Genomic DNA, 17,294 nt, shown 5'->3' with positions numbered 1-17,294 from the left:
ATAGCAAACAAGTAAGGAGCACTTAGGAGTAGCTTCTACATTTCAGAAAGGATTAGGGTGGAGAAAAGCAGGGATAAAAGTGAGAAGGAAAAAGAATGTGAGGTGGGCTGGGGTATGAAAGGGGCTACTCAGGTATAACCAGGCTGCTTGTCTGACTGATTACTGCAGTCTGTCCTGTGACAATCTGTTGAAGGAAGTTTCCCAATCTGTTTTCCCAGATAAAGAATATGAAAGTAGACTTATCAAAGTGTATGGTTGTAAGTAGTTCTGTTTCTTTTGAAAGATCTTTATTTCTTGTGGAAAATGCAAAATTTGAAGATACTAGAGTTTTTTCAGCTTTTAATCTCTGAAATATATTGGGAGTGCAAATCATCTCTGCGATTTTGTTGTCTTCTTAGAAGCTATTAAGACCTTCAGAATAGTAAATTTAAAGTTTCATCTGTTTAAAGAAATAGTTGAACTACTAAAACTTTTCTTGAAGATTTTTGTCTCCAAAATTTATTTAAGGGCACCTGAAAACCAAGAAACAAAACCCCTGCATTTTAACCTCCTGAAGGATTTTTTTTTTTTTTTTTTTTTTACATTGCAAGTCAAATTTTGCTCTCTTGCTGCTATGATATTGTTACTTCACTGGTTCACTAGTTGCCTAACTATGAAAGCCATGATTTCTTAATTTAAAAGTCAAATAGAAGGTAAGAATATGCCTGCATTTTTATGTTATTCTGCATAAAGAAGCTAAAAAAGGGCAAATCTAATCTTTTCCCTTCAGATATCACCTTCCTAAATACTTATTTATTATGTTCAGATTCACTTTGCAAAGAAATATGCACACTTTTTTTTTGTGGAACTAAACCAGACCTCTAAACCTTTAAAATGACTATTTTTTCTCTCCAGTGACTGAAGTAAGGATGATGGAGACATCATTTGATTTTATGGTTGGAGGTTTCAGTGACCAAATGAACTAGGTATCATGTTTAGTAATATCAGAAAAAAGTATCAGTCCCAGTCAGCCTGATAGAGTTTCTCACATTTGTTTAGTGAGCTTATTGCAGTGGCCTTGGTAGATCAGTTCAGGGTAAGCACATACTTAACTATCTCAGGGGACTGTCTCAGGAGCCTGCACTTTCAGCCACTTAGTCAAAACAAAATGCAAGGAACACAGATATACTAGAATGTACTAGGTACTGACTGCATACATGGGATTTTAGAACGTACAATCTTGTCCCAGCAGGAGGTGCCTCCCAAATATGGGTGAAATCCTTCTGAATACAAAATCTGGAGTGATGGGGTGGATTAGCAGAAGGTGGTCTGAGTTCCTCCATCCCCTCCCTACAAGCTACTGTGTGTTTTGCCTTAAATCAATGTTCTGACCTGATCTGCCTACTGCATAAGAAAGAAAATAATTTCTGACTAAAAATGCATGTTCATCTTCAGAAGTAACAAACATCTTCCTGAAAGTGGCTCCTGATTGCATACTAAATAAATGCTACCACTTCAAGAAGTGACTACTAAGCCCAGTCTAGGAGAGATTTCAGCAGTGCTTCCATGAGCTCCTGGTAGGTTGTAAAGACACCGGTGAGCAGAAGACCTTAGAAGAAAAGTAGTGAGAACTACAAACAACTCCAAAGCTTTAATAAATCCACAGTGCAGAATTGTACTCTACAGAATTACATTCATCTCAAATTTCTTTTTCTATTTTTCCCCTCATGGAACTTGAGAATTTATATTTTATCTCTTTATTGGGAAATTTCCTAATTTCACAAGTATGGATTCATTTTCCCCCAATATTTGTTCAATAAATCTAGAAAACTAAGTCCTTGCTTTAGAATCAATCTAACCTTTTTGTCATTTTCTATGTCAGCTGTGGTTAGCTTAACATCTGAAATTTTCTCTGGCTACATGACTTACAGTGAAAGTACTGGAATCCAACAGATTTCAGGTTTCTCTCAGGAGACACCTGCTTGACAGACTTTTTGTTGCTAATGGTAGAATTTACATGTCTGACTGCTGTCTGCATGTAGCTTTGCTGCTAACATTTTGAAACCCTTTTATAAAGAGAAAGTACTTGCAATAATGTGTTCCTCTTCCTTCCCCATACACACATTCCTTGAAATATGCATAGTGGTGGGAAAGACATAAATATCTAGTACTGATGGGGGAAAATAACTCAAACAACTACAAAATTATAGTTTTAGATAATAAATGGCTACATAATCATTTAGAAGTCAGTTTTGGATAGGGTTTGGGGTTTTTTCTATTGTGACAAAAGGAGCTGACATATTGCGTTTCAATCACATAAGTCCAATATTTGCAGATTATGCCTGCATTATCTCTGAAGATATCTCTGTTTTTGAGGACTGAGATTGTTGGACAAAGAAGCCTGAGGTTGGCAGAAAAGTCATTCTGAAGCACTTTGGATTTTTTCCCAGATCTGCTGTATCTCTTTTATGCTTTGTAGTGACATCAGCATTTTATACCTCAATATTTATTCCAGGGAGGAAATAATTCTCAAAGCAAAATAAACAATGATATCATTAAACTAGCAGTTTTGCCAAGGAAGACAAATAAGAAGTCCCTATATATAGAACATATAGCATGGGCTGAAAGAAATATCTGTTAATCGAAAGACATTTCCCTTTTTCATTTATTGAGGGGGAGAGAGTAAAGGAGAACCCTGTGAGAAATTTTATCACTTTTTTAAAAAGACAAGGTTTCACACTGTGCTTACTGAGTTCTGATAAGAAGTTCCCAAATATGTTGCAAGCTGGCAAAATGCAAAGCAGTGAGTTCTCATCTTGCTCAAAGGCTGATATTTTCTGGTAATGCATATATCAGACCTCCTGCTGGCATTCAAGAACCTAACCACCAAAAAAAGAGATAAAACTAGGGTGTCTTCTTCAGTGTCTTTATAGAAGTGCATCATAGAAATATTGTCAATAAAGTAGCTGGGGTAGAATTTGGTTCAGTGGATCTCTGACAAGTTTTGCCAGTGAGAACCATGAGCTACACAAGCTGGGCGTGCCCAGTATTTACACCAGAGTCCTCCAAAGAGCTCTCAGAAGCAGAATATATGAGTCAGCACTTCCACATCTTCCTTGAGGACTTCACTGGTGCTGCTGTGTGATGATGAATTGTTTGACACCTTGTCTAAAATATGACAAAACCAAGTTCCCGATCATCTCTAAATTCTCTACGTTAGTGTACTTGTACTGCAGATACTGCTTTTGATGTTGTCTATATTTCTAAGTGGTTGAATGAGTCGTGGTTTGGAGTTTAAGTTTCTCCTCCTATTTTATCATCTTATTATTAATTTTTTAGTCCTAATTTATTTAACTCACAATATCTGGTATAGAAAATGTGTGTGTGAAGAGTTTTCACTTCTGCTTTTATTTTGAAAAAAAATATATAACTGTCTTTTTATTCAACACTGAAAGTGTTAACACAGTAGTTATGGAAGGGCAGTCCAGTTTCTGCTATAATAGTAACTGCAAAGACAGATCAGGGCAGATATTTTACTCCTATACAGAACAAAACTATGGATATACAAGAAAAAATGTTAAGGAAATATAATTTTTATGATTTATAAACCCACTCACTGTTCCAGTTCTTATTCGAACATATAAGTTTCTCTATTTCTTTCCCTTCCCTTCAAATATATATTGCTAAAGAAGTTAAATAGTTACTGAACTGGAAGGTAGTAAATTTAGATTGCAAAGGATATGAGAAAAGATATGAGAAAAAATAGCATGACTTCAGATAAAGGACTTTTTTGAAGTCGACATATGTTCACAAAAATAATTTCACATGCTTCTGTATCCTTACAAAGTCTCCATCCCAGATAAACTAGTTAGTCTCATAGACTGGTTAAGTGAAATCATGCCTCAGAATTTTACCAATGCCTTTAATATAATTATTCTACTCAGTATCTGAGATAGCCATATTTCTTTGACTGTAGAGGGAGTGCTTCAGTTCAGTGTCTCAGATTTAAAGGTAAAGATACAATTGTTACTGCTCAACATAAGCATACAATTAAAACCCCTTGGAGGTTATGCTACCTCTATGAATGCTGGACATTGTGCCGCAATATAAAGCTCATTCTAATGACTTATATTACTTTTTATATAATTTTGATCTTACAGAAACCAATTTACTTTTCACTCTGTCTACTGATTGTGCTGTCTGAAACTCTAGTTTTCCTTATACCTGTGTCTGGTCTGTGATACTCCAGGCTCTTGAAACAACTCTTCCATATTCAAATTATATCACTTTCCTGGTGTCCTTCAGCAGGGATTTAGAATACAGTACAGAAAACACATCTGTCCTTTTAAAGGGGGAAGGAGATTTTGTTTGTCATTAAACTACATAGTCCTGTGGATCCAAGAAGGAGCCCAGAGTGAAAATGAACACATAATTCTCCCAAAATACATGAATTGTCTATATTGAAATGAGAGCAGCCAACATGGGGCAACCAAAGGAAGTTGTGCCTGAATAAACAGATTTCTTCCCATGGCAGCTTTGTGGTCAGACAAAGGACAATCTTTTGAAGGGTTTTTAATAAGGGTATTTATTTGGGATGAGAGTTTATTATAATTACATTAATAAATTAAAAAGTCAATTATTTTTATGTTTGGTGACATTTACTTGGTTTGGCAGTCTTGTTATTTTCTTGGTTAAAATATTTTCTTTGTTCAGATGTTCAGATGTTCAGATAGCTGAAGACAAATCCTAAGCTATTTTGCAGTCATCACTGTAAAGCTACCTAGACTACAAAATTATCGTGACAACACAGAAATAGTCATTAAACTTGAAACTCAGAAAGACATAGCAGACAGTGCTGAAATTAATAAATAAACCAGAAGTAATATGAAGTACCAGAAAAGTTAAGAAGGAAGAAGAAAATAAAGACAGAACATGGTTTCTTAGTATATTCATTCCATGATTTTGAATGCAAATGCCTTACAGACACATAGACATGTTTATATAACGCTAACATATTTTACACTTAATTTAACAGAACTGTTCAGCATAACTTTACACACTGGCTTAATATTGTAGGCCTTCTTTTTAATTCAAGTTAAATATTCCAGCCTCATGGGGGGGAAAAAAATGGCCACCAGAAGCATTCTCTTATGTATTCACATCTATGTTTTTTTTTGAAGCTGTTTCAAGTGGCTGCCCCAGTTGCATTATTTAGAGACTTGTCTTGTTTCACAGAGATGTTCTTATGAACAAATCTAGATTCTTCTGATTTGCATGAAATGTACCATTAGTCCTTCACTGAACAATCTGAAGAACTGAATCAATTCCCAGCCAAATGAAGTCTTTCACTGAGTGCAAAACATGCATGTGAACTATAGACAACAGTTTATAGTGTGCTATAGCTGCCAGCTATGCTTCCAGGCAACAGCTGCAGGTCTTTATGCACAGAAACCAGTACAAGATCTAGAAGAAGGTTGGCTCAGACATGAGGGCAGACCTCTGTCCTGTCCATTCAATGACTTTTATCTTCTTGCCTCACAGACATGTTGTGTAGGGTTCAAGCTGAAGTGGGAAAAAACAATGCTGCAGGGGGATCCAAAGTGTTTCATGCTGACAGGGGCCTTTTCCATTCTGTCGCAACCTTAGAAACCTAAATTTGACTTCAGGACTCAGAGTCCCTTCTTGCCATCTGCAAAATTTTCACAGAACTACGAAAATTACTTTTCCATAAAGTAATTGTCTATTTTTATCCTCATAAGAAAGGCAGTTTAAGATGACCAGAATGAGTTCAACTGTGGTATTCACCAAGAATCAATTATTACTCTAGCAGTGACCTCTTCATATGGGTATTGACCAGCTCAAAATGAGGAGTAGGTTCAGGGAACAAATAGGAATATTGTTTTCTCTGTTTGTGTGATGGACATTACATGGCTGAGGGCAGTAAAACACAGTAGGTTCATCTAGGTTTTTTCTTGTGGTGTTCACAGCCCTGCAGGCGAGGCAGTACATGTGCTGGAAAAACGACCTTCTGATAGCTTTGAATCACAATCATGATAAGGTTATTTAGAGCTCCTTGTTCTGATTGCCTCTGTACCCTTGCATGACTGAGAAAATAACGCTGAAGAGTAAGGATACCTTGGTATTACCTACTATATTATTTTGATGGGAAAGATTATTAATGTGTTAGAAAGCAGCTGAGGGAATGCATCACTCAATAGTTATCTGCTGGAAATGTATTCTTGTTTGATTTTTATTTTCTAATGCTCTCTTAATTGGTTTAACATAAACAATATATTTATTTTCCATGAGCAATCATATCAGATACAAATATTTCTTCAAATACTGATATATAGATCATTAATGGATAAGGTAAGTATAAAATCAACTTTTCACAGGTGCTTTTCTGTCCTTCTCCAGCTAAGAAGCTTTTTCCTTAGGGTATGTCTTTAAAGTACTCCCGAAGCAGACAAAGTGATAGTGAAACTTTCTTTTGGTTAAGCATTTAGTATAATGTAAGTGTAAAGATGCACTTGCTTTAGTCACAATGATTCCTGATTAAAAATTGTCAATCATAAAGTTAAAATCCATAAAGAAGTCTCAGGATAAACATTCTTAATTATTTGGTTCCTTTTCTCAACCAAAATTAAATTAGAATTTCTATTTTATTGTACTTTACATCGGTAGAATTTTCCTCTTATACATGGTTGGGAAAATTCATGAAGGTGAAATTGAACCAGACTCTATAGGCTACTGTTCTGTAAGATTCTGCAGTACAATAGTACATTCCAAGACATCAGATATGTATTTGCTCTCATTAAGTGTGGCTGAAAATTTGAGGTTTCAAACAATCTATCACTTAGTTGAATAAATTATATTGGTTTAATATCCAGAGTTACAGGTAATTTTGTTCTGGGAAATTAATTCTCTCTGTCTGAAGTTTGAGTTCTAATTGTAATTCTTCTATGTGGGTTGAGATTTGGATTAAAATGACATTTTATACTGATACTACAAACTCTCAGCTAGTAGTGATGAGGTAAAGAGAAGTGTGATTCTCCTGAGAGGAAATTTGCTTCACAAATCTTAGGGGAACTTTGGACTTGCAGTGTGCTGACAAGATCAAGGAGAATTTCATCTCGAGCTTGGACACCGAGGTAACAGATTTATCTGTTGGGAAGTGGGTCTGACAAGTCCATGTTCCTTTGGCTGGATTCCTTTATTTATTTACTTTGTCTGATGGCAAGAAATAGTCACACTATTTTCACTGTTAAGAAGATGTTGAAAAAGCCAGATGTTGAAAACTTGTACTGTTTGTAGAGGTTGTTGCTGACATTAAGAAAGTCTCTAGCAGTCAAATGGCCTTGGAGCTGAAGTGTTAACCAGAAAAATTGTAAGTTACATACATTACTGTACAGTGTTTAGACACATAGAGTCGTAGAATCAAAATCATTATGTATTCTACAAAGAAGAGGAACTAACTAACATGGAAGGAAAAAAATTCCAATAACTGAAAGATACAGGAAGGAAATGAAATTGATCTGTTTAAACTATCAGAGAAGTCAGTCTGACACATTAACAAGCTATGCGATAGCAATCTTTGACTGGTGACTGAGTTGACTACAGCACAGAAGAATTTCATCAGGTATTTGCTTTACCTTTTGTGCTGCCATCCATTTAGCAGAATTATATCTTACACATCAAGATGGGTATTGAGTAAACTGCCACTTAAAGACTAAGATGAGAAATAAGAGTGTACAAATTGTAAGTCTACTGTCTACAAACTGTTATCTGTGCTATGGAAGAGCAAGGCACAGTTTTATCTGCAAACTCACAGGTAAGGCTCCTGTGGCTTTTTCCTTACAGGCAAAGTGCCTCACACCACTTTTTTTTTTTTTATTTCACAAGGGAGAGCAGGATGAAAGTTCACTGCTGATATTCTCCCATTTGATGTCAGGAGCTAGTGTCTATTAAATTGGCATTAAAAAGGAACTTAACACAGAAGACTGTATTAAAAAAATATAGTTATGTTCAGGTCTGAAATACATAGAAATAAAAGCATTCAGCTCCAACAGTAAAAAATAGTCCTAACTTGGGCATCTAAATCTGAGAACATCAGAACTTAGATGGGCTTTTTCAATAAGAGTAAATTAATAGAATCATATAAAAGTTTGTGTGGGAAGAGACAGTAAAAATCATCTATTCTAATCTCCTTGCCTTGGGCAGAAAATCTTCCACCAGACTAGACTGCTTAAAGCCCCATCCAACCTGAACACTTAAAGGCATGGGGCACAACTTGTCTGAACAACCTAGCTCTGAACAACAAAGCCCACAGTAAAGATTTGCTTCCTAAAACAATTCTTTCAGTTTAAAGCCACTCCTCCTTGTCCTATCGCTACACACCCCTGCAAAAAGTCCCTCTCCAGCTTTCTTTTTCTGTATGACACACTTTTATATCCAGCTTCCCTACCTGGGAAGTGATATCTTGCCACAATTTAGCAGCCTGGAGTGTTTTACCTCTGTGGCAACAATTGGTCTTTTTCCCTTGGTCCACCCAGCGTCAGGGAGCATTTGTTCCCATCCACAAGTCAGTGTAGAAGTAGTGTTGGCCATTTCTCTCATTCAGCAATCTCTAAATCCAGCTGGATGGCTTTCAGCTCTGTGACCTGACTGGATCCACCTTGTGCCCCAACAGCTTCTGAGACTCACCACGTGGGACTCCATACAGTAGCCCTACAGTGTAGCTGCAGCTTTTCTGGTAGCTGATTGTATAGTAAAGCCTCCTCAACATGTTCTCCTCTTCTGATGATAGTCCAAATATTTTTCCTTCAGGCCAGCTTGTGATGACACCCAAGATTCCTGGGCAATTGGGGTTTGCTATTGAATCTTGCAGTGTGATCAAGTGAGACATTTACTCTACGTAACATCAGTGACATGACATGTGGAAAGGACCTTCCTTTTGATGTTCAGACCAGCATTGGTAGTCAAGGTGTCGGGAGAAGCTGTGCTTTGGTGCCAATCACTTCTGAAGTGGCTCAATCCCCTTTGTAAACTGACAGTATCTCTTTTTAAGTTGGAAGTTTACAGGACTCAGATCCTGTGTATCTCTGACTCCAGCTCTCAGGAGCTGTCCTCAAGTATCCCTGGGTTCTTTTTGCCAAAAACTCTGAATTTGTTCTTTTTTTATAAGGAAAAATCTTCATAAAAATTCAGTAATATTCCACCTCCTTCAACACCTGTTGCAGAAAAAAACCCACCATATTACATGACCAGTTCTGAATTCAGGTATTTGGGTTGAATGCTGTGTCATAGAAAATACTGTACAGATAGTGATTAAATCCACATATATGTAATCTGACATTTGTTCCCCTAGAAAAGACAAAAGAAGTTAAGCAGTCACTAATGATCCTGGTGATCACCACCTTGAAAAGGGCAGTTCCCCTACCCCAATTTGACATAATGTTGATAGAATTATTACAAAAGAGACTCCATATGATTACAATGGACACAGGATGTGTTTTTTGAGCAAGTTTTGCCAGGTTCTTTCCAGATTCTTCTAGATGTCTTCATAGGAAAAAAATCTCTTTTGGGATATATGTATATCTAGCATCACCCAGGGACTTGAATTTTTTTGAAAATTGCAGAAATCTGCTAGAAAGCAATTAAATTCAGATATTTATATTGACAGTACCTGGTAGCTGATTAAGATATATACATGGGTCTGTGTCTTATTTATAGGTCCAAACTTATCAGTAGAGCTCATGTAGCTGCTGAGTTATCTAATCAATGCTGTTATCAATTTGGCCTAGACTTGTCAACCAGGCCTGCTTGCACAGATTTTGGCACTTAAGATTCTCCACTGAGTCATGAACGAAGGGTATAATTTATATTTTTCTATTGTCTTGACTCTCTACCTACTTAGTGTCCTAGAAGTTTGATTAAATGAATGCATATAAACATTTTATGTACTGGGAAATGAAAACTTGCTGTGCTTTAAAGACATATAAACATGAATTTCCCTGCTTATTGCCAATTCATTACAGTAAGGACTGATTAATAATTGTATGCAAAAATATATTTCTCTGGAGTAGAAGATTGCATTAACAATTGTATCAAATTGATTATTCATAGTATTATGGCATTTCATTTTGTGTATAAAATGATATAAACCAATCCTTGCTGTTGTATCTTTACATGCAGTGCAGTACAATGTTAAATGGCCTCATACCATTTCATTGCAAACATTAATTTTTCAATGTCAGCTTTATCTTTAGGGACTACCTTTAATTTGTGTTTGCCTTTTTCAGCCAATATAATTAAGAAGATTTACAAATTCACTTTCATATGTACACACACTTAATTTTAACGGTGAGCTAAGTTGCAACAAGATATTCTGCAGAAACGAGTGGAGGGAATAAAAAATTTGTTCAATTATTATATACTTGCAATAATACTCTTTTTAGTAAAATACCATAGAGAAAAAGAAAAAAAATAGTCTTTTGATTAGACTTAATAAAAAAAATGTATTTGTTGGTGAGACGTTTAAATCATCAGAGATGAAGGTAACCTCAGGATAGACAGTGTATACCTAATTGGTGGTTGTAGCATTGGCAGTGGAGGAATAATATTTTCTTATAACTTTAATCAAGACCACTGGGGTGGTGAAAAAGAGTACAAGAGACCGTGATGGTGGAAGAGACTACAAAGACATATGCTTCAAGAGGAAATTTGGTGACTGCAGTGATGTTTGGAGGAAGGAAGAAGGAATTATTCTTATACTGAAAAGAAACCTGAGCAATGCTGTGTTGATCCTACAAGTCAGTCTGAACACACTGAACTCACAGGATCTGATGAAAAGTTTTTTTGAGTGTTCAAAGCCAGGTTGAATGCTACTCTGAACAACCTGATCTAGTGGGTGGCATTCCTGCCCATGACAGAGGGGTTGGAATAAGATGATTTTTACGGTTCTTTCCAATTCAAACTATTCTGTGATTCTACAGTTTTACAGAAGAATATTCCTGCATATTTAACAAAATGTTTTCAAAATGTGCTAGCAGTAATATAATTTATTCATGCTCTATGCTATGTGCATACAATAAATATATTGTAAGAATCAGTTCTCATTAAATTAAACCCTCATGTCTAGTAACCAAAAGGTGTAAAGGAGAAATGAAGCTGAATTATTTAAAATGCTTTATCAGAAAAATATTCAAACTGCAGCTTTTTATGGTTTTAGGAATACTACATTGTAGGAGAATAGTCTGTAAGTATAGGAGTTCTCCAAAACGAGTTCTCCAAAAAACAAAACTGAAGAGGAATGAATGAAACAGCTAAGACAGAGGATGAAACTGTAGAATAAGAATCAGATTATCAGGAAACATTTTCACAGCATTAGTTTATTGACTAGTTAAAATTGCTGTTTTACTATCTTTTGTAAAATTATGTTTATCAGAACTAGCTTTCCAGGAATCAATGCATTTAAAGTAATATCGGCTCAATGAAAAGTGACCAGTAAAGTCAATAACTTCCTTTGATGTTCAAATATACATTACAAAGTAAAATTCAGCATCATTTTCCTCTGGGAAAGGTAGAATTTTCTCTTATAATTTACTGTTTCACTTTTATAGCCCTGTCCATAGCTGTCTACCTGCCACATTTGAGTCCAGAACATAAATTTCCAATTATTACAATTAATACACTTAGCAAGAGGGGGTAACAAAATTAAATTCATATTACTAAAAGACACTGGGTAGGAACAAAATATTTATGGTAGGCTGAAGAAAAAAAGGTCTTAAACTAAACATGGAAAACACAAATTTTGAAAAATTGTGTTGGTTTTCTAAGTTTACAGATAAAACACTGGGCAGAAATTCAAAGAAGCTTGCAGAATATCTAAACCAGGTCACAATGGCACCTGGAAAAAAAAATAGCCTCGTTTTATAAGAAAAAAAATATTTAACTTACTGTTTTATGACTAGGATTTGAAATTATCATCCTACTTTTAATTATGCTTATAACTATTTCGATTATGAAGAGAAAAAAAGAATTTAAGAAGCAAAACTTAATAAATATTAAGTCAAACTTTAGAAGACGTCTTCCATGCTATCCTACAAAGGGATACGTTTGCCAGAAAATAATAATAACAATTATTCCAGTCCACTAAACTTGATATTTAATTAAATATTTTTAGAAACAGAGAAAAGGTCAAAATATTATTTACTGCTACTTCAGTTTCAAATCTAGCCTCCAATACATTAGATATTATAATCAAACTTCTAATTATTTAGGGAGAAGACAGTTAAGTATGCATAGAACATGCCCACTAATGCAACTGCAAAATTTTAAAAAAGGTGAAGAATAAAAATCCAAATACTGTCATTAAATAATTCAAATTACCTCTCAAAGTTCAGTGATATGCTGTTAGCCAAGGAGCATCTTCCACTCCTTTTCCACTTTCTGCAAATCATTTCAAAAAACATCTTTGCCCTCTAAACAAAAGTTTAAAAACTTCAGCTTTCTTAAAAATTAAAATATTTAAACCCTTGCTCAAGAAACTATTCCATTGTGCATCTAAGTTGAAAATCATCCACCAATTCAAAGACTGGATTTACAGCCCACTTTTGTACTTCTTGAATAGCACTTCTTTGATGTTCTACATGGATCATTTTCAACCATGGCTGGCGAATAACTCTGAATGTACATCTGAAATAATGACACTGACTGACATTGACTCAGATATGCTTCATTAGAAGATCTACTAGAAACCAAATATGGTGCAGCAATCTGCACTATAATACAGAGCTAAGAAACACCAAGTTTTAATCCATACTTAAATTGTAACTCCTGTGTGATATAGCATAAATTATTCCATGCTAGATCCTTCCATTTGCTGAGCCACTGCCTCTCCTTAAGCTGTAGAGGAGCTGATGCTACCTTTCCTGTCTTTGAAATGAAGAAAAGAAAAGCAAGGTTCTGTGGTATAGGAAAAATCCTTACAAAAACGAGTCTTTAAAATGATAATGAGAGATATAAAAACTACTAATGGATGACTGTGTAACAATTAAAACATGGAAATATCTTACCTTCCCCACTTCTTTCTGTGTGTCCTGTAACACATTTCTTAGGATCAGTTAGCTATAAACCAGATTAATCTTTTCAGCTAATATGGATGAGTTTTATAAAAAAAATAAGAAAAAACAAAATCTAGTGGAATATATTCATCTGAACATTAACATACACAACTCGTTTCATTTTTTTTCCCCACAAGACTTTTTGTAAAAGATCAAGGAAAAACCTCTTTCCTGAAAGGGCTGTTCAAGACTGGAACTGGCTGCCTAGGGAAAAGAATAAGTCTTTATTCCTAGGAATATTTAAAAAACACAGATGTGGCATTTAGGGGCATTTGGACTCAGTAATGTTAGCTCAACAAGTTGCATTCAATAATCTTAAGAAAGTCTTTCAAAATAAATAATTCCATTATTCAATTTACCATTTCATATTATCCATGCCCATTTCTTTTACTTTCTCCTCTTTGTTTCCATTCTTTTGTTAAGTACCAGAATTCTACTCCTTTCCTTTGTTTCCTTTTGTCTCTATCTCTCTAGAAGAGACATGCAAAATAATTTGCATTTTTTTCCCTTTATATCCAGTGTCTTCAGTGCAGACTGTCAGATTTTGTGTTACTTAGGGATCAGACATAAAAAAATCAGAATTCAACTTCCAGATACCCTTTTTTATTTCTTAACAAATATTATCAGACTGTAACATGAGCTGCATCAGGTAGTCACAACTAGAGTCCTTTTTTTGTCTAGTTTTGTTTTCCTTGTCAATATACATATACTGTTAAATTGTTTTCTCTTGTTCTGCTTAAGAGTCAGTAAATTTAAACATTTCAGTCTCCATGCTGAAAACAAAGGCCAGAGCAACGTATGCAAGACTGTAATCTATTTTCACTACCTGAAGCTCTGGAAAACTAAGAGCAGTAGAAAAATTACAGCTAACCACTTTGTTTACTTCCTAATTCTCCCAAGAAACAGGAACCATTAACACTGAGGCAAAGAACTACAATTTTAAGACTAAAGCACCATAATACATAAAAGATGACCTTGGATTCAAAAACCCAGTTCAAACACATATGAAATTATTATTTCATTCCCAGAAATTTTATATCAATGGACTATGTTTTTCCCTGGAAATATAAAATTGCAAAGAATTTTTCCAAAAATACCCCAATGTTTTATTTTCACTTCTGGACTGATATAATGACTTGAAGAACAAATACAAACTCAATTCTCTGAGTCCTAAAAGCACCTATTAAAAAAAAAAAGCCAATAAAGTAACAAGCTATGGAAAAATGTCCAGCTGAAAATTTTGCCCTCCCTCTACGACTTCAGGTGTGAGAGGCAATAGGTGGAGATATTATGAGGTAGAGATATTATGGCTTGAGATAACAATTTACTAGAGACAGCAACGAGATACAAAAGCAAGCAATAACCGTGACAATGTAAATAACAACAGTGTATAAAAGCGAGTGATTGCATGAAAAATGCTCACCAAATCTGACCTGATGTGACCACAGCCCAACAAAGAGATAAAGATCAAAATGGCCCCTGGACCCTCTGTGCATCAGGCTTTCTCCCCAAGCCTGAGACAATGAAAAACAATGGCAGACAGACCCTTCAGTCAGGACCAGCATTACCCCACTGCTCCATTTGCTGCTTGCTCCCTAGAAAGAGACAAAGTGGCTGAGGACCCCTCCTTCTCAGGAGGGAGAACACCCTACTTCTGCACCCCAGGAATGATGCCTGTGGTATAGAATAGCAACCTAAACACCCACATGGCCCCAGGCTCTGCCCCCTCACATCTTGCGTTGAAATTTAGAACAAGAATTTAGAGATTACTTGTTTGCAAACGTTCTTAAATAGGCAATAATTATTGTTATCAGTAGGTCTTTAGTCTTCATTAATTTGACACTAAATGTTGAGTCTCCAAAGAGAAGCAAACACATTTCTAACTTCAAATTGTAAGGCTAACAGAATCAAAGAACCTTGTTAATTAAACATAGTCACCTTGTCAATTACAAAAGTAAGCATTAAGCACCTTTGGAGAGTGCAAAAGAGACAAGAACAGGATCAGTAAGCTTTAAATATTCATAAAGAGCTCCAAACCAATGTGAATTTTTTTTACTGAACTTGAGGAGAAGGAAAAAAAAGCAACCAACCACTAAGCTGGAGGGTTTCTATTATTTTCTTTCCATCCCTGTGACTCTATAGTCATATGAAAAACATTCCAAGTGCAGATTAGAATCAAAGCCATGCAGTAAAAATACATATAAAAATTAAAATAGGCACAATGGAACCACAGACCACATTAAAAATGTGTTTAAATAATTGCAGTAAATCTTGCTAAATAGCAGGCCTTACATTAAACACAGTACTGAAAGACAAGCATTGGTTTATACTGAACTAAAAGAAAAATAACTGGGGTTAGTATTAACTAAAACTTATTTGTGTTTATATTCCCAGTGCATATGTGTTAAACACATTCCAGTGAATGTGTTTAACAAAGTGTGTACAAGTTCAGGAATATATCCAGTATAAATTTTTTGCCTTTGTGTAACATTTTTGACCATATACACCAAGACAAAGCTGAATCAGGCCAATACAGGTAAGTTATCCAAAAAGCTGATTAATATAATAAAAGAAAATATTAATATATTAACAGATATAAAGGAAATACTAATATGCCATTTATACAAGAGTTATGTTTTAAGGAGGAGGTCTTGGGGGTTAGGGCATTATCACTGTTATACATCTACATAAATATGTTTCTGACAGAGTGTTTAACTACAAATAACCTTTTAATATAGCTCTGGATCAAAAGGAAAAATAATGCCAACAGGCTCAGAAACAAAATCTTGTTAGGTAAAGAATTTACCTGAGGTAATCCAGTGAGTCAAATGACAACATTCAGCATTGACATAGTGCTTACATTTCCTACCTATAATATTGCATGCAAAATTACACTATGGGTAAAACAGGATGGCCTCACATGAGTACCCATAAACTTACTGTAAAAATAATGCTAACCATATAATGAATGAACTAATGTCCCTTTCAGTAGTTTCAGTTATCACAGTCCTACACAAAAAAATCCTTTGCCTCTACTTACCCATTTTTCTCTGGTGCTATCTTCAGTCTTACACTAAGGGCTGAGGCTGATGGTACCTTACTCCAGATGGATATTGGTGGTTCCAAAGGGCTTTTGTCTTTGATCTGCTTAGTGTGACTTCCATGTATTTGCTAATGCAGTCATACTTGCTCTTTCTTCACTGATTCCCTGCAGAGATTTGTTAAGCATTTATCATATATCATATTCGTGAACTTAGCCAAATCCCCAAGACACTCAGTCATTACCCAATAGTTAAGCAGTTATTATAACAGCTTAAACAACCTAAATTTAGCTCATGCCAAGTCTACACCATTCTTTAGGCTTCAGTGGTGGCAGAAGCCTGTATCTTTTATTACTCATATCAAGGATATATTTCTTAAGCTACAAAGCTACAATTTCTAATACTAATTACTCTTTTAATATGCCATTTTTGGTTAGTCAGTAAATTCTGTGGGAAAAAATAATAGAACTAGATAGCCCACAATCACAGAGCATTACTCCAAGAATTTTATGGCATACTTTTTCATACAGATAGAGCAGAAGACTAGCAGATCTTTGAAATAGCCTTGTTTACAGCATTGAGTGGATTTGGTGAATTAAGGACATACAAAGTATTTGGAATTGAAAGTCCGTATAATCAAACTTGACCTTCCCCAAAATTCACCTTGATTTTTCAGGTTTCTGGTTAACAGCTACCTGCACAAGCTAAACCAAAAGCTTTTGACATAGTCTTACAGTGATGAGATCATATATTTAGATATGCAAATACACATAAAATTTTTACTAACCAGACTGAATGATTCATCTGTCCCATCTCCTCTTCCATGTCTTTTAATCTGTGGACTATAGTAAGAAATTAATCATTAGAGATAATAATTTATCTTATTCAGTGCATAGAAAATTTACTGGAGAAGATGAAGTTGTATGCTGGTATCTCAGGAATAATCCTTTAGAGCTGAATTACACTTTGTTTTCTGTCTCTTACTTTTACTGTCACAGTTTCAATTCTGTGATTATAATTAGTCTCTTTTTTACTCTTGACAAATTATAGACCATATGAAATCTAACCTCCAAATCAGATAAAAAATCCTATATCACTTAATTTTTTTTTCTACAGTTATACATCATTACATTCCCATGTCTGACTTCAA

The sequence above is a fragment of the Cinclus cinclus genome, chromosome 3 (assembly GCF_963662255.1).
Source record: "Cinclus cinclus chromosome 3, bCinCin1.1, whole genome shotgun sequence".
NCBI lineage: Eukaryota > Metazoa > Chordata > Aves > Passeriformes > Cinclidae > Cinclus > Cinclus cinclus.
Note: the sequence above shows the minus strand (reverse complement) of the source record.